At 44.0% G+C, this 25,142-nt stretch overlaps 3 pseudogenes; all 3 read right to left on the bottom strand.

Annotated features, from left to right (window-relative positions):
* Positions 1–832: 832 nt before the first annotated feature.
* LOC148978278 (uncharacterized) lies at positions 833–6,313 on the bottom strand (annotated as a pseudogene).
* Positions 6,314–6,328: 15 nt separating this feature from the next.
* LOC148978279 (uncharacterized) lies at positions 6,329–11,819 on the bottom strand (annotated as a pseudogene).
* Positions 11,820–11,834: 15 nt separating this feature from the next.
* LOC148978280 (uncharacterized) lies at positions 11,835–17,317 on the bottom strand (annotated as a pseudogene).
* Between the last annotated feature and the right edge of the window lie 7,825 nt (positions 17,318–25,142).

Consider the following 25,142-nt stretch of genomic DNA (forward strand, 5'->3'; position numbering starts at 1 on the left):
CACAAAACTACAAAGGAAACCCCTGTTGCTGCATCAAAATACCCCCTGAGTCCCACAACAAATGCTATGAAAAGAGTTTAAAGCACTTTTTGAAAATGCGTTTTTAAAGATCCAATTGGAGTTCTGGGCAACTCCAACCCTAATGGAAATCACCTGTCTGTAGCTTTCTAATATAGCCTATTCTTGAAGACCTTGATTAGCTTGTTCAGGTGTGTTTGATCAGGGTTGGACGTCGTAATAATAACCGTAATTTGGATATGATTGATTGGTTTTATGGCAACACTATCAACGGCAAATGAATCTGCAGTGGTCAGGTGGTACAGCGATCACGTGGGACCAGTAGCCAGCAGAATTCTCAAACGTGATTTATCATTTACACTATATATTATTACAATAAGCACCAATGCCTTTCAGACGAGGTTCATGTTTATAACTGTAATCTTGTGGGGTGGACTCATTCAAAGTTATGTTATCGTTTGGTTTTAGCCAGGCTTCTGTCAATCACAGCACATCTAGATTATAATCTGAAATCATATCATTAACTATGAGCGATTTTTAAGTAAGTGATCTAATATTCAGCAACCCAAGCTTTATCATTTGCTCATCTGTATTATATCTGTTGAACATCAATTAGATTTTTAATCTTATGTTTTTTGGATATCCAAATTCGGGGAACAGACGCAGTCTCTATATGATATATCTAGGTGAAAGAGCCTCTATGTGATGGGATTTGTCTGACCTTGGTGACGCGAGGCCACTAGCAGACGGTCGGTTTAGCCAGTCTGTCTGCTTCCTGACCTGGTGCCAAATTTGTCATGTTTTAGGTCCAAGACTAATTTGTCCAAGCCAAATTACTAGAGAGAAGAGCAGCCCCAGCCCAGGAGGGATGAATACCATCTCTTTTAAACAGGTCAGGCTTGCCCCCAAAACTTTTCAAAATTGTCTATAAATTCCACATTATTTTGCGGACACCACTCAGACAACCAACGATTAAGTGAGGACAGTCTACTGACTATCTCATCACTCCTGCGAGCAGGAAGGGGGCCAGAGCAAATTACAGTGCCCGACATTGTACTTGCGAGTTCACACACCTCTTTAATATTAATTTAATTTTGGTGATCTCCGACTAGCGGAGTCGAACATCATTAGCGCCGACATGAATAATGATCTTAGAGAATTTACGATTAGCATTAGCCAGCACTTTTAAATTTGCTGTGATGTCAGGCGCTCTGGCTCCAAGCAAACATGTGACTATGGTGGCTGGTGTCTCCATGTTCACGTTCCGTGTGATCGAATCACCAATTACCAGGGCACAATAAAGAGGTTTCTGAGTGGGTGTTTCACTGAGTGGGGCAAATCGATTTGTTATGCAAAGAGTAACGGAAGTATTACTGATTGGTTAATTAATTTGAATATCCCCAACTGAGCAAGCCAAAAGGCAACACTGGCAAGGAACCGAAAAACTCCATCAAGTGGCCTAATGCTGTCCTAAAAGCCAAGAACGGCCATGTAAACACCGGCAAAAACCCGAATATGCCCATATGCCAGATTTTAAAAACCGGGATATTATACCTGGGGTACCCCTTTTCTAACCCGAATTTTTGGTCATGTAAACGCGTAGCGGCATATCCCCATAGTGATTTGTGTTCTGCGCATGTTTTATTTGCAAGGAATCTTGGTAATTTTGAGTAGAGAAACTTCTCAGTGCATACAAAAATATGCGTGCAGTATACCGGAAGTAAACATGGCGAGACACAGCACAGCATACTTTTGGAGCGAGGTCATCACCAGCAAAGCGCAAACAAAGGCGATCGCTTTCTGCCCTGAACTATTCATTATCCGCGGGCTGCTGTTGTTATTGTCTTTGGAAACAGGAAGAAGAATCGGAAATCAGAAAATATTGCGTCTTAAAGTTGTCCGTACGTCTAGGCGCTAACCGCACGTCGCCGTTTACATCAGGATTCTGCAATTCCATGTATACAGGAGAAACTCTCTGTGCTCTCGCGTGTAAACGGGTTATTCCTAATGTTCCAGAAACCCAGATAGTGACCTTAACCCAAAAATTGGCTGCATGTAAACATAGTCAGTGTGAACTCTGCAGAAGCAATTTAAAGCATAACTCTTCAGCTCCTATAGTGTCTCCATTGTCTTCACCGATGTCCGAACACCTTGAACATTAAGAATGCAGAAGACTATTGGTCAATTGGCAATACTAGTTGAAACTTTACACCCTATAAAAATCAATAATAAAAGTATTCTAAATATTAAAACATGAACATATGAAGAGTTCAGATGCAAAAGCCTCTAAGTGCCATTTGAAATTTTCTTCTAGAATGATGATTTTTATCAAACTTGTATATTTAAGTTCAGTAATTTCACTTAAATGGCAATGATAATTACCTATTAATTGTTATTTAAGTGAAATTACTGAACTTAAATATACAAGTTTGATAAAAATCATTAAAGAAGAAAATTTCAGATGGCATTTAGAGGCTTTTGCATCTGAACTCTTCATATATTCTGTAGAGTTCCCAGGACTGCTACGCACGCTCTTATGCTTTTTGAAGGAGGGTGGGATCTTATGCATAGATTCCAATGAGCTATTATGTGAGAGAACAGCCAAACTAGCACTGGCATTCCAAAAAAAAAAAAAAAAAAAAAGATTCTTTGTTTTCCCACTTAAAAGGAACAAAAAAGAGGCAATAGTCATAAAAGTGAGATTTATTTGGTGATACAGGAAACACTATACAGCCAATGATTAAATCAGCACAGTTAACTGCATGCACATCCACATTACTTATGGCCAGGACATTAGCCATAAGGGTGACTCACAGGAGGCTTGGCCAATTCACCAGCAGGCTTCACTGGAGGCTTCACTGGAGGCTTGACAGGAGGCTTGACAGGAGGCTTTGCGGGTTGGGCTGCAGGCTTGACAGGAGGCCTTGCGGGTTCAGCTGCAGGCTTGACAGGAGGCCTTGCGGGTTCGGCTGCAGGCTTGACAGGAGGCCTTGCGGGTTCGGCTGCAGGCGGCTCTGGCAGTTCGTCTGAAGGCTCCGGTAGTTCTTCAGAAGGCTCGGACAGTTCGTCGGAAGGCCTCACTGCAGGTTTCGGCGGTTCGGCTGCAGGCTTCACTGGAGGCTTTGCGGGTTCGGCTGCAGGCGGCTAGGGCAGTTCGTCGGAAGGCTCCGGTAGTTCGTCAGAAGGCTCGGACAGTTCGTCAGAAGGCCTCACTGCAGGCTTTGCGGGTTCAGCTGCAGGCTTCACAGGAGGCTTGGCAGGAGGCTTTGCGGGTTCGGCTGCAGGCTTTACAGGAGGCTTGGCAGGAGGCTTTGCGGGTTCGGCTGCAGGCATCACAGGAGGTTTGGCAGGAGGCTTTGCGGGTTCGGCTGCAGACGGCTCGGGCAGTTCGTCAGAGGGCTCGGACAGTTCGTCGGAAGGCTCGGACAGTTCGTCGGAAGGCCTCACTGCAGGCATGACGGGAGGCTTTGTGGGTTCGGCTGCTGGCGGCTCGTCGGAAGGCTCTGGTAGTTCGTCGGAGGGCTCGGACAGTTCGTCGGAAGGCACGGGCAGTTCGTCGGAAGGCCTCACTGCAGGCTTGGGAGGTTCGACTGCAGGCTTCACCGGAGGCGTCACTGGAGTCTTCGGAGGTTCGGCTGCAGGCTTCACCGGAGGCTTCACTGGAGTCTTCGGAGGTTCGGCTGCAGGCTTCACCGGAGGCTTTACCGGAGTCTTCGGCGGTTCGGCTGCAGGCTTCACTGGAGGCTTCGGCGGTTCGGCTGCAGGCTTCACTGGATGGATACGGATGGTCAACTTTAGTCTGTCAGTTTAGCGGCATTCACTCTCAGATACAGCACCAAACCCAAATAGTAAGTTTTACTACTTAAATATTAATCAATCGTGTTAATAAATAATCGTATTAAGAATTAATTTTGCAAAGCCATCCTGTGCTCGAAACTGTGCAATTGGCTGAACACTTTTACATTGAGAACAATTCATTATAAACCAGGACAAACTGAAATGAGGAAGCTGACCCAGACACTAATATAATAACATAAATACCTGTAAATGGAGCCATACACTGATGTCCACATCCATTGCTGCAGCATTTCTCATTGTTCGGACAGTCACTGTCATAGTAACACAAATCGTCACACGTTTCTGCTCCATTTTTTTTGCTTGGACACTCTCCTGGCTTTGCTGATAAAGAGACACATGACAGAGAAGCCACATAACTAAATACTGCCACTGAATGGTAGTAACGCAACTGAAGCCACGGAACACTGAATGTCTCATTCGCTCTATGAAAAAAAAAGCCGCCATAAGATGGCTGTAGGAGGATTTTCCGGAATATTCAGTCTTTCTACTTCATAGTTTCACATTTAGTTCAATGCGTTGCTTGCGGTTTCTTTGCAATTATTTGTGAAACATACTAGCGATTTCTGAGAGAAACAAAATGCAGTGTTTTTTTTTTTTTTTTGGAAGACGTATAGCATCCATTAATTAAAACTCACTGAAAACAGGCGGCACACACGAGCGCCCACAGGGAAATCGACAGCATTTGTGTCCTCCAGAGCAGTCTCTATCAGAAGAGCATCCTCGACGGGACGGCGTGACCGTCAGCATCGCCGGACACCGACCGGACACTACAGAAGAGGATTCAAGAGGATCATTAGGGGAGACCAGGAAGTGCTGTAATAGTTTGCTTCAGCATTAGCAAGACAGGGGTTTTGCAATGAGTCTCAAACTTTATAATATTCACACATTTATATTCTTCAAGTCAAAGTAGCTTAGAAATCCACCATTTTCACTAAAGTGCATCAATCAGTTTCAAAGACTGAGAGTGCGGTTACAACCTACCCCACTATAGTAGAGTTAGTAATAGTGCAATGCTGATAGAAAACATGGACATCAGTTAATACGTTGCAGACAGCTTCCAAATATTATGCCATCCCCATGACCACCCTCATTTCCCTTAAGCATTTTTATAGGCTTCGTAAGAGAACAAAAAACAAATATAGATGCGCGCACATATATATATATATATAGATCACGGAGTTATCGGTTATAATCAGCTCCCCATGTTATATTGTAGGCTTATGAATTTCTCTTAAACAATGAAATTGTTGTACAATGAAAAACGCATAAACATATGACGGTTCGCATATCTACACTTGGCTTACTATTAAAACTAAACCAACACACGGAGTTGAACTTCCACTTGACGTCTGTACTGTATTTTCGTAAGCAGATGCGTCTAAATTCTAATTTTTTAAGGTACTTCATTAATGCACTTCTTTGGGCTGCGTGATGAAGCTAAAAGAAATTCTCACCTAGGACTCCAGCGTGTGTTGTGCTCAAACAAGCAGAAAGACCCAATAAAACCACACTAAACAAGCAGCACACTTGAACTGTCATCCTCTCGACCTGCGATCTCACAATCAACTCTGCTGGAAGATGCACTGAGTTAGTGAGTCAGCATGGGCAGACAGCGAGGACCACAAAACTACAAAGGAAACCCCTGTTGCTGCATCAAAATACCCCCTGAGTCCCACAACAAATGCTATGAAAAGAGTTTAAAGCACTTTTTGAAAATGCGTTTTTAAAGATCCAATTGGAGTTCTGGGCAACTCCAACCCTAATGGAAATCACCTGTCTGTAGCTTTCTAATATAGCCTATTCTTGAAGACCTTGATTAGCTTGTTCAGGTGTGTTTGATCAGGGTTGGACGTCGTAATAATAACCGTAATTTGGATATGATTGATTGGTTTTATGGCAACACTATCAACGGCAAATGAATCTGCAGTGGTCAGGTGGTACAGCGATCACGTGGGACCAGTAGCCAGCAGAATTCTCAAACGTGATTTATCATTTACACTATATATTATTACAATAAGCACCAATGCCTTTCAGACGAGGTTCATGTTTATAACTGTAATCTTGTGGGGTGGACTCATTCAAAGTTATGTTATCGTTTGGTTTTAGCCAGGCTTCTGTCAATCACAGCACATCTAGATTATAATCTGAAATCATATCATTAACTATGAGCGATTTTTAAGTAAGTGATCTAATATTCAGCAACCCAAGCTTTATCATTTGCTCATCTGTATTATATCTGTTGAACATCAATTAGATTTTTAATCTTATGTTTTTTGGATATCCAAATTCGGGGAACAGACGCAGTCTCTATATGATATATCTAGGTGAAAGAGCCTCTATGTGATGGGATTTGTCTGACCTTGGTGACGCGAGGCCACTAGCAGACGGTCGGTTTAGCCAGTCTGTCTGCTTCCTGACCTGGTGCCAAATTTGTCATGTTTTAGGTCCAAGACTAATTTGTCCAAGCCAAATTACTAGAGAGAAGAGCAGCCCCAGCCCAGGAGGGATGAATACCATCTCTTTTAAACAGGTCAGGCTTGCCCCCAAAACTTTTCAAAATTGTCTATAAATTCCACATTATTTTGCGGACACCACTCAGACAACCAACGATTAAGTGAGGACAGTCTACTGACTATCTCATCACTCCTGCGAGCAGGAAGGGGGCCAGAGCAAATTACAGTGCCCGACATTGTACTTGCGAGTTCACACACCTCTTTAATATTAATTTAATTTTGGTGATCTCCGACTAGCGGAGTCGAACATCATTAGCGCCGACATGAATAATGATCTTAGAGAATTTACGATTAGCATTAGCCAGCACTTTTAAATTTGCTGTGATGTCAGGCGCTCTGGCTCCCAGCAAACATGTGACTATGGTGGCTGGTGTCTCCATGTTCACGTTCCGTGTGATCGAATCACCAATTACCAGGGCACAATAAAGAGGTTTCTGAGTGGGTGTTTCACTGAGTGGGGCAAATCGATTTGTTATGCAAAGAGTAACGGAAGTATTACTGATTGGTTAATTAATTTGAATATCCCCAACTGAGCAAGCCAAAAGGCAACACTGGCAAGGAACCGAAAAACTCCATCAAGTGGCCTAATGCTGTCCTAAAAGCCAAGAACGGCCATGTAAACACCGGCAAAAACCCGAATATGCCCATATGCCAGATTTTAAAAACCGGGATATTATACCTGGGGTACCCCTTTTCTAACCCGAATTTTTGGTCATGTAAACGCGTAGCGGCATATCCCCATAGTGATTTGTGTTCTGCGCATGTTTTATTTGCAAGGAATCTTGGTAATTTTGAGTAGAGAAACTTCTCAGTGCATACAAAAATATGCGTGCAGTATACCGGAAGTAAACATGGCGAGACACAGCACAGCATACTTTTGGAGCGAGGTCATCACCAGCAAAGCGCAAACAAAGGCGATCGCTTTCTGCCCTGAACTATTCATTATCCGCGGGCTGCTGTTGTTATTGTCTTTGGAAACAGGAAGAAGAATCGGAAATCAGAAAATATTGCGTCTTAAAGTTGTCCGTACGTCTAGGCGCTAACCGCACGTCGCCGTTTACATCAGGATTCTGCAATTCCATGTATACAGGAGAAACTCTCTGTGCTCTCGCGTGTAAACGGGTTATTCCTAATGTTCCAGAAACCCAGATAGTGACCTTAACCCAAAAATTGGCTGCATGTAAACATAGTCAGTGTGAACTCTGCAGAAGCGATTTAAAGCATAACTCTTCAGCTCCTATAGTGTCTCCATTGTCTTCACCGATGTCCGAACACCTTGAACATTAAGAATGCAGAAGACTATTGGTCAATTGGCAATACTAGTTGAAACTTTACACCCTATAAAAATCAATAATAAAAGTATTCTAAATATTAAAACATGAACATATGAAGAGTTCAGATGCAAAAGCCTCTAAGTGCCATTTGAAATTTTCTTCTAGAATGATGATTTTTATCAAACTTGTATATTTAAGTTCAGTAATTTCACTTAAATGGCAATGATAATTACCTATTAATTGTTATTTAAGTGAAATTACTGAACTTAAATATACAAGTTTGATAAAAATCATTAAAGAAGAAAATTTCAGATGGCATTTAGAGGCTTTTGCATCTGAACTCTTCATATATTCTGTAGAGTTCCCAGGACTGCTACGCGCGCTCTTATGCTTTTTGAAGGAGGGTGGGATCTTATGCATAGATTCCAATGAGCTATTATGTGAGAGAACAGCCAAACTAGCACTGGCATTCCAAAAAAAAAAAAAAAAAAGATTCTTTGTTTTCCCACTTAAAAGGAACAAAAAAGAGGCAATAGTCATAAAAGTGAGATTTATTTGGTGATACAGGAAACACTATACAGCCAATGATTAAATCAGCACAGTTAACTGCATGCACATCCACATTACTTATGGCCAGGACATTAGCCATAAGGGTGACTCACAGGAGGCTTGGCCAATTCACCAGCAGGCTTCACTGGAGGCTTGACAGGAGGCTTTGCGGGTTGGGCTGCAGGCTTGACAGGAGGCCTTGCGGGTTCAGCTGCAGGCTTGACAGGAGGCCTTGCGGGTTCGGCTGCAGGCTTGACAGGAGGCCTTGCGGGTTCGGCTGCAGGCGGCTCTGGCAGTTCGTCTGAAGGCTCCGGTAGTTCTTCAGAAGGCTCGGACAGTTCGTCGGAAGGCCTCACTGCAGGTTTCGGCGGTTCGGCTGCAGGCTTCACTGGAGGCTTTGCGGGTTCAGCTGCAGGCTTCACAGGAGGCTTTGCGGGTTCGGCTGCAGGCGGCTCGGGCAGTTCGTCGGAAGGCTCCGGTAGTTCGTCAGAAGGCTCGGACAGTTCGTCAGAAGGCCTCACTGCAGGCTTTGCGGGTTCAGCTGCAGGCTTCACAGGAGGCTTGGCAGGAGGCTTTGCGGGTTCGGCTGCAGGCTTTACAGGAGGCTTGGCAGGAGGCTTTGCGGGTTCGGCTGCAGGCATCACAGGAGGTTTGGCAGGAGGCTTTGCGGGTTCGGCTGCAGACGGCTCGGGCAGTTCGTCAGAGGGCTCGGACAGTTCGTCGGAAGGCTCGGACAGTTCGTCGGAAGGCCTCACTGCAGGCATGACGGGAGGCTTTGTGGGTTCGGCTGCTGGCGGCTCGTCGGAAGGCTCTGGTAGTTCGTCGGAGGGCTCGGACAGTTCGTCGGAAGGCACGGGCAGTTCGTCGGAAGGCCTCACTGCAGGCTTGGGAGGTTCGACTGCAGGCTTCACCGGAGGCTTCACTGGAGTCTTCGGAGGTTCGGCTGCAGGCTTCACCGGAGGCTTCACTGGAGTCTTCGGAGGTTCGGCTGCAGGCTTCACCGGAGGCTTTACCGGAGTCTTCGGCGGTTCGGCTGCAGGCTTCACTGGAGGCTTCGGCGGTTCGGCTGCAGGCTTCACTGGATGGATACGGATGGTCAACTTTAGTCTGTCAGTTTAGCGGCATTCACTCTCAGATACAGCACCAAACCCAAATAGTAAGTTTTACTACTCAAATATTAATCAATCGTGTTAATAAATAATCGTATTAAGAATTAATTTTGCAAAGCCATCCTGTGCTCGAAACTGTGCAATTGGCTGAACACTTTTACATTGAGAACAATTCATTATAAACCAGGACAAACTGAAATGAGGAAGCTGACCCAGACACTAATATAATAACATAAATACCTGTAAATGGAGCCATACACTGATGTCCACATCCATTGCTGCAGCATTTCTCATTGTTCGGACAGTCACTGTCATAGTAACACAAATCGTCACACGTTTCTGCTCCATTTTTTTTGCTTGGACACTCTCCTGGCTTTGCTGATAAAGAGACACATGACAGAGAAGCCACATAACTAAATACTGCCACTGAATGGTAGTAACGCAACTGAAGCCACGGAACACTGAATGTCTCATTCGCTCTATGAAAAAAAAAGCCGCCATAAGATGGCTGTAGGAGGATTTTCCGGAATATTCAGTCTTTCTACTTCATAGTTTCACATTTAGTTCAATGCGTTGCTTGCGGTTTCTTTGCAATTATTTGTGAAACATACTAGCGATTTCTGAGAGAAACAAAATGCAGTGTTTTTTTTTTTTTTTTGGAAGACGTATAGCATCCATTAATTAAAACTCACTGAAAACAGGCGGCACACACGAGCGCCCACAGGGAAATCGACAGCATTTGTGTCCTCCAGAGCAGTCTCTATCAGAAGAGCATCCTCGACGGGACGGCGTGACCGTCAGCATCGCCGGACACCGACCGGACACTACAGAAGAGGATTCAAGAGGATCATTAGGGGAGACCAGGAAGTGCTGTAATAGTTTGCTTCAGCATTAGCAAGACAGGGGTTTTGCAATGAGTCTCAAACTTTATAATATTCACACATTTATATTCTTCAAGTCAAAGTAGCTTAGAAATCCACCATTTTCACTAAAGTGCATCAATCAGTTTCAAAGACTGAGAGTGCGGTTACAACCTACCCCACTATAGTAGAGTTAGTAATAGTGCAATGCTGATAGAAAACATGGACATCAGTTAATACGTTGCAGACAGCTTCCAAATATTATGCCATCCCCATGACCACCCTCATTTCCCTTAAGCATTTTTATAGGCTTCGTAAGAGAACAAAAAACAAATATAGATGCGCGCACATATATATATATATATATATAGATCACGGAGTTATCGGTTATAATCAGCTCCCCATGTTATATTGTAGGCTTATGAATTTCTCTTAAACAATGAAATTGTTGTACAATGAAAAACGCATAAACATATGACGGTTCGCATATCTACACTTGGCTTACTATTAAAACTAAACCAACACACGGAGTTGAACTTCCACTTGACGTCTGTACTGTATTTTCGTAAGCAGATGCGTCTAAATTCTAATTTTTTAAGGTACTTCATTAATGCACTTCTTTGGGCTGCGTGATGAAGCTAAAAGAAATTCTCACCTAGGACTCCAGCGTGTGTTGTGCTCAAACAAGCAGAAAGACCCAATAAAACCACACTAAACAAGCAGCACACTTGAACTGTCATCCTCTCGACCTGCGATCTCACAATCAACTCTGCTGGAAGATGCACTGAGTTAGTGAGTCAGCAGGGGCAGACAGCGAGGACCACAAAACTACAAAGGAAACCCCTGTTGCTGCATCAAAATACCCCCTGAGTCCCACAACAAATGCTATGAAAAGAGTTTAAAGCACTTTTTGAAAATGCGTTTTTAAAGATCCAATTGGAGTTCTGGGCAACTCCAACCCTAATGGAAATCACCTGTCTGTAGCTTTCTAATATAGCCTATTCTTGAAGACCTTGATTAGCTTGTTCAGGTGTGTTTGATCAGGGTTGGACGTCGTAATAATAACCGTAATTTGGATATGATTGATTGGTTTTATGGCAACACTATCAACGGCAAATGAATCTGCAGTGGTCAGGTGGTACAGCGATCACGTGGGACCAGTAGCCAGCAGAATTCTCAAACGTGATTTATCATTTACACTATATATTATTACAATAAGCACCAATGCCTTTCAGACGAGGTTCATGTTTATAACTGTAATCTTGTGGGGTGGACTCATTCAAAGTTATGTTATCGTTTGGTTTTAGCCAGGCTTCTGTCAATCACAGCACATCTAGATTATAATCTGAAATCATATCATTAACTATGAGCGATTTTTAAGTAAGTGATCTAATATTCAGCAACCCAAGCTTTATCATTTGCTCATCTGTATTATATCTGTTGAACATCAATTAGATTTTTAATCTTATGTTTTTTGGATATCCAAATTCGGGGAACAGACGCAGTCTCTATATGATATATCTAGGTGAAAGAGCCTCTATGTGATGGGATTTGTCTGACCTTGGTGACGCGAGGCCACTAGCAGACGGTCGGTTTAGCCAGTCTGTCTGCTTCCTGACCTGGTGCCAAATTTGTCATGTTTTAGGTCCAAGACTAATTTGTCCAAGCCAAATTACTAGAGAGAAGAGCAGCCCCAGCCCAGGAGGGATGAATACCATCTCTTTTAAACAGGTCAGGCTTGCCCCCAAAACTTTTCAAAATTGTCTATAAATTCCACATTATTTTGCGGACACCACTCAGACAACCAACGATTAAGTGAGGACAGTCTACTGACTATCTCATCACTCCTGCGAGCAGGAAGGGGGCCAGAGCAAATTACAGTGCCCGACATTGTACTTGCGAGTTCACACACCTCTTTAATATTAATTTAATTTTGGTGATCTCCGACTAGCGGAGTCGAACATCATTAGCGCCGACATGAATAATGATCTTAGAGAATTTACGATTAGCATTAGCCAGCACTTTTAAATTTGCTGTGATGTCAGGCGCTCTGGCTCCAAGCAAACATGTGACTATGGTGGCTGGTGTCTCCATGTTCACGTTCCGTGTGATCGAATCACCAATTACCAGGGCACAATAAAGAGGTTTCTGAGTGGGTGTTTCACTGAGTGGGGCAAATCGATTTGTTATGCAAAGAGTAACGGAAGTATTACTGATTGGTTAATTAATTTGAATATCCCCAACTGAGCAAGCCAAAAGGCAACACTGGCAAGGAACCGAAAAACTCCATCAAGTGGCCTAATGCTGTCCTAAAAGCCAAGAACGGCCATGTAAACACCGGCAAAAACCCGAATATGCCCATATGCCAGATTTTAAAAACCGGGATATTATACCTGGGGTACCCCTTTTCTAACCCGAATTTTTGGTCATGTAAACGCGTAGCGGCATATCCCCATAGTGATTTGTGTTCTGCGCATGTTTTATTTGCAAGGAATCTTGGTAATTTTGAGTAGAGAAACTTCTCAGTGCATACAAAAATATGCGTGCAGTATACCGGAAGTAAACATGGCGAGACACAGCACAGCATACTTTTGGAGCGAGGTCATCACCAGCAAAGCGCAAACAAAGGCGATCGCTTTCTGCCCTGAACTATTCATTATCCGCGGGCTGCTGTTGTTATTGTCTTTGGAAACAGGAAGAAGAATCGGAAATCAGAAAATATTGCGTCTTAAAGTTGTCCGTACGTCTAGGCGCTAACCGCACGTCGCCGTTTACATCAGGATTCTGCAATTCCATGTATACAGGAGAAACTCTCTGTGCTCTCGCGTGTAAACGGGTTATTCCTAATGTTCCAGAAACCCAGATAGTGACCTTAACCCAAAAATTGGCTGCATGTAAACATAGTCAGTGTGAACTCTGCAGAAGCGATTTAAAGCATAACTCTTCAGCTCCTATAGTGTCTCCATTGTCTTCACCGATGTCCGAACACCTTGAACATTAAGAATGCAGAAGACTATTGGTCAATTGGCAATACTAGTTGAAACTTTACACCCTATAAAAATCAATAATAAAAGTATTCTAAATATTAAAACATGAACATATGAAGAGTTCAGATGCAAAAGCCTCTAAGTGCCATTTGAAATTTTCTTCTAGAATGATGATTTTTATCAAACTTGTATATTTAAGTTCAGTAATTTCACTTAAATGGCAATGATAATTACCTATTAATTGTTATTTAAGTGAAATTACTGAACTTAAATATACAAGTTTGATAAAAATCATTAAAGAAGAAAATTTCAGATGGCATTTAGAGGCTTTTGCATCTGAACTCTTCATATATTCTGTAGAGTTCCCAGGACTGCTACGCACGCTCTTATGCTTTTTGAAGGAGGGTGGGATCTTATGCATAGATTCCAATGAGCTATTATGTGAGAGAACAGCCAAACTAGCACTGGCATTCCAAAAAAAAAAAAAAAAAAAAAAAAGATTCTTTGTTTTCCCACTTAAAAGGAACAAAAAAGAGGCAATAGTCATAAAAGTGAGATTTATTTGGTGATACAGGAAACACTATACAGCCAATGATTAAATCAGCACAGTTAACTGCATGCACATCCACATTACTTATGGCCAGGACATTAGCCATAAGGGTGACTCACAGGAGGCTTGGCCAATTCACCAGCAGGCTTCACTGGAGGCTTCACTGGAGGCTTGACAGGAGGCTTGACAGGAGGCTTTGCGGGTTGGGCTGCAGGCTTGACAGGAGGCCTTGCGGGTTCAGCTGCAGGCTTGACAGGAGGCCTTGCGGGTTCGGCTGCAGGCTTGACAGGAGGCCTTGCGGGTTCGGCTGCAGGCGGCTCTGGCAGTTCGTCTGAAGGCTCCGGTAGTTCTTCAGAAGGCTCGGACAGTTCGTCGGAAGGCCTCACTGCAGGTTTCGGCGGTTCGGCTGCAGGCTTCACTGGAGGCTTTGCGGGTTCGGCTGCAGGCGGCTCGGGCAGTTCGTCGGAAGGCTCCGGTAGTTCGTCAGAAGGCTCGGACAGTTCGTCAGAAGGCCTCACTGCAGGCTTTGCGGGTTCAGCTGCAGGCTTCACAGGAGGCTTGGCAGGAGGCTTTGCGGGTTCGGCTGCAGGCTTTACAGGAGGCTTGGCAGGAGGCTTTGCGGGTTCGGCTGCAGGCATCACAGGAGGTTTGGCAGGAGGCTTTGCGGGTTCGGCTGCAGACGGCTCGGGCAGTTCGTCAGAGGGCTCGGACAGTTCGTCGGAAGGCTCGGACAGTTCGTCGGAAGGCCTCACTGCAGGCATGACGGGAGGCTTTGTGGGTTCGGCTGCTGGCGGCTCGTCGGAAGGCTCTGGTAGTTCGTCGGAGGGCTCGGACAGTTCGTCGGAAGGCACGGGCAGTTCGTCGGAAGGCCTCACTGCAGGCTTGGGAGGTTCGACTGCAGGCTTCACCGGAGGCTTCACTGGAGTCTTCGGAGGTTCGGCTGCAGGCTTCACCGGAGGCTTCACTGGAGTCTTCGGAGGTTCGGCTGCAGGCTTCACCGGAGGCTTTACCGGAGTCTTCGGCGGTTCGGCTGCAGGCTTCACTGGAGGCTTCGGCGGTTCGGCTGCAGGCTTCACTGGATGGATACGGATGGTCAACTTTAGTCTGTCAGTTTAGCGGCATTCACTCTCAGATACAGCACCAAACCCAAATAGTAAGTTTTACTACTTAAATATTAATCAATCGTGTTAATAAATAATCGTATTAAGAATTAATTTTGCAAAGCCATCCTGTGCTCGAAACTGTGCAATTGGCTGAACACTTTTACATTGAGAACAATTCATTATAAACCAGGACAAACTGAAATGAGGAAGCTGACCCAGACACTAATATAATAACATAAATACCTGTAAATGGAGCCATACACTGATGTCCACATCCATTGCTGCAGCATTTCTCATTGTTCGGACAGTCACTGTCATAGTAACACAAATCGTCACACGTTTCTGCTCCATTTTTTTTGCTTGGACACTCTCCTGGCTTTGCTGATAAAGAGACACATGACAGAGAAGCCACATAACTAAATACTGCCACTGAATGGTAGTAACGCAACTGAAGCCACGGAACACTGAATGTCTCATTCGCTCTATGAAAAAAAAAGCCGCCATAAGATGGCTGTAGGAGGATTTTCCGGAATATTCAGTCTTTCTACTTCATAGTTTCACATTTAGTTCAATGCGTTGCTTGCGGTTTCTTTGCAATTATTTGTGAAACATACTAGCGATTTCTGAGAGAAACAAAATGCAGTGTTTTTTTTTTTTTTTGGAAGACGTATAGCATCCATTAATTAAAACTCACTGAAAACAGGCGGCACACACGAGCGCCCACAGGGAAATCGACAGCATTTGTGTCCTCCAGAGCAGTCTCTATCAGAAGAGCATCCTCGACGGGACGGCGTGACCGTCAGCATCGCCGGACACCGACCGGACACTACAGAAGAGGATTCAAGAGGATCATTAGGGGAGACCAGGAAGTGCTGTAATAGTTTGCTTCAGCATTAGCAAGACAGGGGTTTTGCAATGAGTCTCAAACTTTATAATATTCACACATTTATATTCTTCAAGTCAAAGTAGCTTAGAAATCCACCATTTTCACTAAAGTGCATCAATCAGTTTCAAAGACTGAGAGTGCGGTTACAACCTACCCCACTATAGTAGAGTTAGTAATAGTGCAATGCTGATAGAAAACATGGACATCAGTTAATACGTTGCAGACAGCTTCCAAATATTATGCCATCCCCATGACCACCCTCATTTCCCTTAAGCATTTTTATAGGCTTCGTAAGAGAACAAAAAACAAATATAGATGCGCGCACATATATATATATATATAGATCACGGAGTTATCGGTTATAATCAGCTCCCCATGTTATATTGTAGGCTTATGAATTTCTCTTAAACAATGAAATTGTTGTACAATGAAAAACGCATAAACATATGACGGTTCGCATATCTACACTTGGCTTACTATTAAAACTAAACCAACACACGGAGTTGAACTTCCACTTGACGTCTGTACTGTATTTTCGTAAGCAGATGCGTCTAAATTCTAATTTTTTAAGGTACTTCATTAATGCACTTCTTTGGGCTGCGTGATGAAGCTAAAAGAAATTCTCACCTAGGACTCCAGCGTGTGTTGTGCTCAAACAAGCAGAAAGACCCAATAAAACCACACTAAACAAGCAGCACACTTGAACTGTCATCCTCTCGACCTGCGATCTCACAATCAACTCTGCTGGAAGATGCACTGAGTTAGTGAGTCAGCAGGGGCAGACAGCGAGGACCACAAAACTACAAAGGAAACCCCTGTTGCTGCATCAAAATACCCCCTGAGTCCCACAACAAATGCTATGAAAAGAGTTTAAAGCACTTTTTGAAAATGCGTTTTTAAAGATCCAATTGGAGTTCTGGGCAACTCCAACCCTAATGGAAATCACCTGTCTGTAGCTTTCTAATATAGCCTATTCTTGAAGACCTTGATTAGCTTGTTCAGGTGTGTTTGATCAGGGTTGGACGTCGTAATAATAACCGTAATTTGGATATGATTGATTGGTTTTATGGCAACACTATCAACGGCAAATGAATCTGCAGTGGTCAGGTGGTACAGCGATCACGTGGGACCAGTAGCCAGCAGAATTCTCAAACGTGATTTATCATTTACACTATATATTATTACAATAAGCACCAATGCCTTTCAGACGAGGTTCATGTTTATAACTGTAATCTTGTGGGGTGGACTCATTCAAAGTTATGTTATCGTTTGGTTTTAGCCAGGCTTCTGTCAATCACAGCACATCTAGATTATAATCTGAAATCATATCATTAACTATGAGCGATTTTTAAGTAAGTGATCTAATATTCAGCAACCCAAGCTTTATCATTTGCTCATCTGTATTATATCTGTTGAACATCAATTAGATTTTTAATCTTATGTTTTTTGGATATCCAAATTCGGGGAACAGACGCAGTCTCTATATGATATATCTAGGTGAAAGAGCCTCTATGTGATGGGATTTGTCTGACCTTGGTGACGCGAGGCCACTAGCAGACGGTCGGTTTAGCCAGTCTGTCTGCTTCCTGACCTGGTGCCAAATTTGTCATGTTTTAGGTCCAAGACTAATTTGTCCAAGCCAAATTACTAGAGAGAAGAGCAGCCCCAGCCCAGGAGGGATGAATACCATCTCTTTTAAACAGGTCAGGCTTGCCCCCAAAACTTTTCAAAATTGTCTATAAATTCCACATTATTTTGCGGACACCACTCAGACAACCAACGATTAAGTGAGGACAGTCTACTGACTATCTCATCACTCCTGCGAGCAGGAAGGGGGCCAGAGCAAATTACAGTGCCCGACATTGTACTTGCGAGTTCACACACCTCTTTAATATTAATTTAATTTTGGTGATCTCCGACTAGCGGAGTCGAACATCATTAGCGCCGACATGAATAATGATCTTAGAGAATTTACGATTAGCATTAGCCAGCACTTTTAAATTTGCTGTGATGTCAGGCGCTCTGGCTCCCAGCAAACATGTGACTATGGTGGCTGGTGTCTCCATGTTCACGTTCCGTGTGATCGAATCACCAATTACCAGGGCACAATAAAGAGGTTTCTGAGTGGGTGTTTCACTGAGTGGGGCAAATCGATTTGTTATGCAAAGAGTAACGGAAGTATTACTGATTGGTTAATTAATTTGAATATCCCCAACTGAGCAAGCCAAAAGGCAACACTGGCAAGGAACCGAAAAACTCCATCAAGTGGCCTAATGCTGTCCTAAAAGCCAAGAACGGCCATGTAAACACCGGCAAAAACCCGAATATGCTCATATGCCAGATTTTAAAAACCGGGATATTATACCTGGGGTACCCCTTTTCTAACCCGAATTTTTGGTCATGTAAACGCGTAGCGGCATATCCCCATAGTGATTTGTGTTCTGCGCATGTTTTATTTGCAAGGAATCTTGGTAATTTTGAGTAGAGAAACTTCTCAGTGCATACAAAAATATGCGTGCAGTATACCAGAAGTAAACATGGCGAGACACAGCACAGCATACTTTTGGAGCGAGGTCATCACCAGCAAAGCGCAAACAAAGGCGATCGCTTTCTGCCCTGAACTATTCATTATCCGCGGGCTGCTGTTGTTATTGTCTTTGGAAACAGGAAGAAGAATCGGAAATCAGAAAATATTGCGTCTTAAAGTTGTCCGTACGTCTAGGCGCTAACCGCACGTCGCCGTTTACATCAGGATTCTGCAATTCCATGTATACAGGAGAAACTCTCTGTGCTCTCGCGTGTAAACGGGTTATTCCTAATGTTCCAGAAACCCAGATAGTGACCTTAACCCAAAAATTGGCTGCATGTAAACATAGTCAGTGTGAACTCTGCAGAAGCGATTTAAAGCATAACTCTTCAGCTCCTATAGTGTCTCCATTGTCTTCACCGATGTCCGAACACCTTGAACATTAAGAATGCAGAAAACTATTGGTCAATTGGCAATACTAGTTGAAACTTTACACCCTATAAAAATCAATAATAAAAGTATTCTAAATATTAAAACATGAACATATGAAGAGTTCAGATGCAAAAGCCTCTAAGTGCCATTTGAAATTTTCTTCTAGAATGATGATTTTTTTCAAACTTGTATATTTAAGTTCAGTAATTTCACTTAAATGGCAATGATAATTACCTATTAATTGTTATTTAAGTGAAATTACTGAACTTAAATATACAAGTTTGATAAAAATCATTAAAGAAGAAAATTTCAGATGGCATTTAGAGGCTTTTGCATCTGAACTCTTCATATATTCTGTAGAGTTCCCAGGACTGCTACGCGCGCTCTTATGCTTTTTGAAGGAGGGTGGGATCTTATGCATAGATTCCAATGAGCTATTATGTGAGAGAACAGCCAAACTAGCACTGGCATTCCAAAAAAAAAAAAAAAGATTCTTTGTTTTCCCACTTAAAAGGAACAAAAAAGAGGCAATAGTCATAAAAGTGAGATTTATTTGGTGATACAGGAAACACTATACAGTCAATGATTAAATCAGCACAGTTAACTGCATGCACATCCACATTACTTATGGCCAGGACATTAGCCATAAGGGTGACTCACAGGAGGCTTGGCCAATTCACCAGCAGGCTTCACTGGAGGCTTCACTGGAGGCTTGACAGGAGGCTTTGCGGGTTGGGCTGCAGGCTTGACAGGAGGCCTTGCGGGTTCAGCTGCAGGCTTGACAGGAGGCCTTGCGGGTTCGGCTGCAGGCTTGACAGGAGGCCTTGCGGGTTCGGCTGCAGGCGGCTCTGGCAGTTCGTCTGAAGGCTCCGGTAGTTCGTCAGAAGGCTCGGACAGTTCGTCGGAAGGCCTCACTGCAGGTTTCGGCGGTTCGGCTGCAGGCTTCACTGGAGGCTTTGCGGGTTCAGCTGCAGGCTTCACAGGAGGCTTTGCGGGTTCGGCTGCAGGCGGCTCGGGCAGTTCGTCGGAAGGCTCCGGTAGTTCGTCAGAAGGCTCGGACAGTTCGTCAGAAGGCCTCACTGCAGGCTTTGCGGGTTCAGCTGCAGGCTTCGCGGGTTCGGCTGCAGGCTTTACAGGAGGCTTTGCGGGTTCGGCTGCAGGCATCACAGGAGGCTTGGCAGGAGGCTTTGCGGGTTCGGCTGCAGACGGCTCGGGCAGTTCGTCAGAGGGCTCGGACAGTTCGTCGGAAGGCCTCACTGCAGGCATGACGGGAGGCTTTGTGGGTTCGGCTGCTGGCGGCTCGTCGGAAGGCTCTGGTAGTTTGTCGGAGGGCTCGAACAGTTCGTCGGAAGGCACGGGCAGTTCGTCGGAAGGCCTCACTGCAGGCTTGGGAGGTTCGACTTCAGGCTTCACCGGAGGCTTCACTGGAGTCTTCGGAGGTTCGGCTGCAGGCTTCACCGGAGGCTTCACTGGAGTCTTCGGAGGTTCGGCTGCAGGCTTCACCGGAGGCTTTACCGGAGTCTTCGGCGGTTCGGCTGCAGGCTTCACTGGAGGCTTCGGCGGTTCGGCTGCAGGCTTCACTGGATGGATACGGATGGTCAACTTTAGTCTGTCAGTTTAGCGGCATTCACTCTCAGATACAGCACCAAACCCAAATAGTAAGTTTTACTACTTAAATATTAATCAATCGTGTTAATAAATAATCGTATTAAGAATTAATTTTGCAAAGCCATCCTGTGCTCGAAACTGTGCAATTGGCTGAACACTTTTACATTGAGAACAATTCATTATAAACCAGGACAAACTGAAATGAGGAAGCTGACCCAGACACTAATATAATAACATAAATACCTGTAAATGGAGCCATACACTGATGTCCACATCCATTGCTGCAGCATTTCTCATTGTCCGGACAGTCACTGTCATAGTAACACAAATCGTCACACGTTTCTGCTCCATTTTTTTTGCTTGGACACTCTCCTGGCTTTGCTGATAAAGAGACACATGACAGAGAAGCCACATAACTGAATACTGCCACTGAATGGTAGTTACGCAACTGAAGCCACGGAACACTGAATGTCTCATTCGCTCTATGAAAAAAAAAGCCGCCATAAGATGGCTGTAGGAGGATTTTCCGGAATATTCAGTCTTTCTACTTCATAGTTTCACATTTAGTTCAATGCGTTGCTTGCGGTTTCTTTGCAATTATTTGTGAAACATACTAGCGATTTCTGAGAGAAACAAAATGCAGTGTTTTTTTTTTTTTTTTTTTGGAAGACGTATAGCATCCATTAATTAAAACTCACTGAAAACAGGCGGCACACACGAGCGCCCACAGGGAAATCGACAGCATTTGTGTCCTCCAGAGCAGTCTCTATCAGAAGAGCATCCTCGACGGGACGGCGTGACCGTCAGCATCGCCGGACACCGACCGGACACTACAGAAGAGGATTCAAGAGGATCATTAGGGGAGACCAGGAAGTGCTGTAATAGTTTGCTTCAGCATTAGCAAGACAGGGGTTTTGCAATGAGTCTCAAACTTTATAATATTCACACATTTATATTCTTCAAGTCAAAGTAGCTTAGAAATCCACCATTTTCACTAAAGTGCATCAATCAGTTTCAAAGACTGAGAGTGCGGTTACAACCTACCCCACTATAGTAGAGTTAGTAATAGTGCAATGCTGATAGAAAACATGGACATCAGTTAATACGTTGCAGACAGCTTCCAAATATTATGCCATCCCCATGACCACCCTCATTTCCCTTAAGCATTTTTATAGGCTTCGTAAGAGAACAAAAAACAAATATAGACGCGCGCACATATATATATATATATATATATATATGTATATATATCACGGAGTTATCGGTTATAATCAGCTCCCCATGTTATATTGTAGGCTTATGAATTTCTCTTAAACAATGAAATTGTTGTACAATGAAAAACGCATAAACATATGACGGTTCGCATATCTACACTTGGCTTACTATTAAAACTAAACCAACACACAGAGTTGAACTTCCACTTGACGTCTGTACTGTATTTTCGTAAGCAGATGCGTCTAAATTCTAATTTTTTAAGGTACTTCATTAATGCACTTCTTTGGGCTGCGTGATGAAGCTAAAAGAAATTCTCACCTAGGACTCCAGCGTGTGTTGTGCTCAAACAAGCAGGAAGACCCAATAAAACCACACTAAACAAGCAGCACACTTGAACTGTCATCCTCTCGACCTGCGATCTCACAATCAACTCTGCTGGAAGATGCACTGAGTTAGTGAGTCAGCAGGGGCAGACAGCGAGGACCACAAAACTACAAAGGAAACCCCTGTTGCTGCATCAAAATACCCCCTGAGTCCCACAACAAATGCTATGAAAAGAGTTTAAAGCACTTTTTAAAAAATGCGTTTTTAAAGATCCAATTGGAGTTCTGGGCAACTCCAACCCTAATGGAAATCACCTGTCTGTAGCTTTCTAATATAGCCTATTCTTGAAGACCTTGATTAGCTTGTTCAGGTGTGTTTGATCAGGGTTGGACGTCGTAATAATAACCGTAATTTGGATATGATTGATTGGTTTTATGGCAACACTATCAACGGCAAAAGAATCTGCAGTGGTCAGGTGGTACAGCGATCACGTGGGACCAGTAGCCAGCAGAATTCTCAAACGTGATTTATCATTTACACTATATATTATTACAATAAGCACCAATGCCTTTCAGACGAGGTTCATGTTTATAACTGTAATCTTGTGGGGTGGACTCATTCAAAGTTATGTTATCGTTTGGTTTTAGCCAGGCTTCTGTCAATCACAGCACATCTAGATTATAATCTGAAATCATATTGTCACAGGTCGAGGGAGGAACGCTCGGGTGACCAACCACCCCCCCTCTAACTGAGTCACCACCGTGAGGAGCCGACACCACAGGCACACAACAGAGGACCCGGAGACAGAGATAAGTTTCAAAGGAGTAACAATCTTTATTAAACCAAGGGTTTCTCACAGTTTAAGATACTCTCAGCGGTGCTGCAGACTTCCGGACTCATACAGTAAGTATGGCAGGTAAGGATTCTTCACAGTACAGGGTACTCTCGTTGGTGCATGGTAGTGAACAGTGGATTAAAAGCTTACTTTTCCCCCAGCGGTGCTGCAGACTTCCGGACTCATACAATAAGTATGGCAGGTAAGGATTCTTCACAGTACAGGGTACTCTCGTTAGTGCACGGTAGTGAACAGTGGATTAAAAGCTGACTTTTCCCCCAGCGGTGCTGCAGACTTCCGGACTCATACAGTAAGTATGGCAGGTAAGGATTCTTCACAGTACAGGGTACTTTCGTTAGTGCCCGATAATAAAGCAGTGGATTAAAAGCTTCCTTTTCCCCCAGCGGTGCTGCAGACTTCCAGACTCAGACAGTAAGTATGGCAGGTAAGGATTCTTCACAGTACAGGGTACTCTCGTGGGTGCACGGTAATGAAGCAGTGGATTAAACGATTACTTTATCAGCGTTGCTGTATACTTCTGGGCTCAAACAGCAAGTAGAACAGGTGAGGATATTCACAATACACAGTACTCTCTCTTCAGTTCACAATAGGGAGACAGTGAGTCATAAGGTTACTTTACCAGCGATGTTGTGTGCTTCTGGGCTCAAACAGCAAGTAGAACAGGTGGGGATCTTCACAGTACAAAGTACTCTCTCCTCAGTTCACAGTAGGGCCACAGTGGGTTAAATGATTACTTTATCAGCGTTGCTGTATACTTCTGGGCTCAAACAGTAAGTAGAACAGGTGAGGATATTCACAGTACACAGTACTCTCTCTTCAGTTCACAATAGGGAGACAGTAAGTCATAAGGTTACTTTACCAGTGGTGCTGTATGCTTCTGGGCTCAAACAGCAAGTAGAACAGGTGGGGATCTTCACAGTACAAAGTACTCTCTCCTCAGTTCACAGTAGGGCGACAGTGGGTTAAACGATTACTTTATCAGCGTTGCTGTATACTTCTGGGCTCAAACAGTAAGTAGAACAGGTGAGGATAGTCACAGTACACAGTACTCTCTCTTCAGTTCACAATAGGGAGACAGTGAGTCATAAGGTTACTTTACCAGTGGTGCTGTATGCTTCTGGGCTCAAACAGCAAGTAGAACAGGTGGGGATCTTCACAGTACAAAGTATTCTCTCCTCAGTTCACAGTAGGGCAACCGTGGATTAAACGATTACTTTATCAGCGTTGCTGTATACTTCTGGGCTCAAACAGTAAGTAGAACAGGTGAGGATATTCACAGTACACAGTACTCTCTCTTCAGTTCACTGTATCACTCTGGGCTTCTGACGGGGGCAGATATAATATCCTTCCACGAACGTGTAAGCATGGATAGGGGCCACTTCTCAGCAAAGACACATCACACTCGTGTTCACTTCAATTCCACAGGCAAAAATCAATGTGTATTAATAAGGCAAAAGCACTGCAATTCACTCACACGGTAGGGCTGATCAGAGGCCTCGCTCTGTTTGTTGTGCTCACTTTACATGGGGTTTCACTTTCAATTCCTCCTCCACACACTCTGAAACACATAGCTCCTCCAACAGTCAGATCCACACTCACTGTATCCTCTTCAAGCGGTTTAAATGTTCATAAGTTAAAATCAGTTCACTTATCTTTGCTCTTTCCTTTCCCAGCACAGATCCAGTTGATAGCTCAGACCAGCAGGCTTCCTACAAACAATCACTCTGATCCAGCAAGCTTAAATGGGCGTCTCTCCCTTTCCCCTGTCCCTTCCTTGTCAGTGGGTCCTCCATCTGAGGGTCCTCCATCTGAGGGTCCTCCATCTGAGGGTCCTCCATCTGAGGGTCCTCCATCTGAGGGTCCTCCATCTGAGCCTCCTCCATCTGAGCCTCCTCCATCTGAGCCTCCTCCATCTGAGCCTCCTCCATCTGTGTCTTCCTCTCCCTTCTGTCTGTGTCCTTTTATCTTGTTTATCTTGACTCGTCAAACAGGAAACCTGTGTGAGTGCCGCTCCTCTCTCTCTCGCACCTGCAGGGCATTAGCGCTAATCAGTGCGGGCATGATTCCATCACGCCCGGAACTGCAGTGGTGTGTTGCACACAATCCATTCCCCTAGGGAACTTGCGACTCTGAGGAGGGTTCCGATCGCCAAGCGATTTTGTCACCCGTGACAATATCATTAACTATGAGCGATTTTTAAGTAAGTGATCTAATATTCAACAACCCAAGCTTTATCATTTGCTCATCTGTATTATATCTGTTGAACATCAATTAGATTTTTAATCTTATGTTTTTTGGATATCCAAATTCGGGGAACAGACGCAGTCTCTATATGATATATCTAGGTGAAAGAGCCTCTATGTGATGGGATTTGTCTGACCTTGGTGACGCGAGGCCACTAGCAGACGGTCGGTTTAGCCAGTCTGTCTGCTTCCTGACCTGGTGCCAAATTTGTCATGTTTTAGGTCCAAGA

The sequence above is a fragment of the Pimephales promelas genome, chromosome 7, assembly GCF_988280905.1.
Source record: "Pimephales promelas chromosome 7, fPimPro1.hap1.1, whole genome shotgun sequence".
In the NCBI taxonomy this organism is placed as follows: Eukaryota; Metazoa; Chordata; class Actinopteri; order Cypriniformes; family Leuciscidae; genus Pimephales; species Pimephales promelas.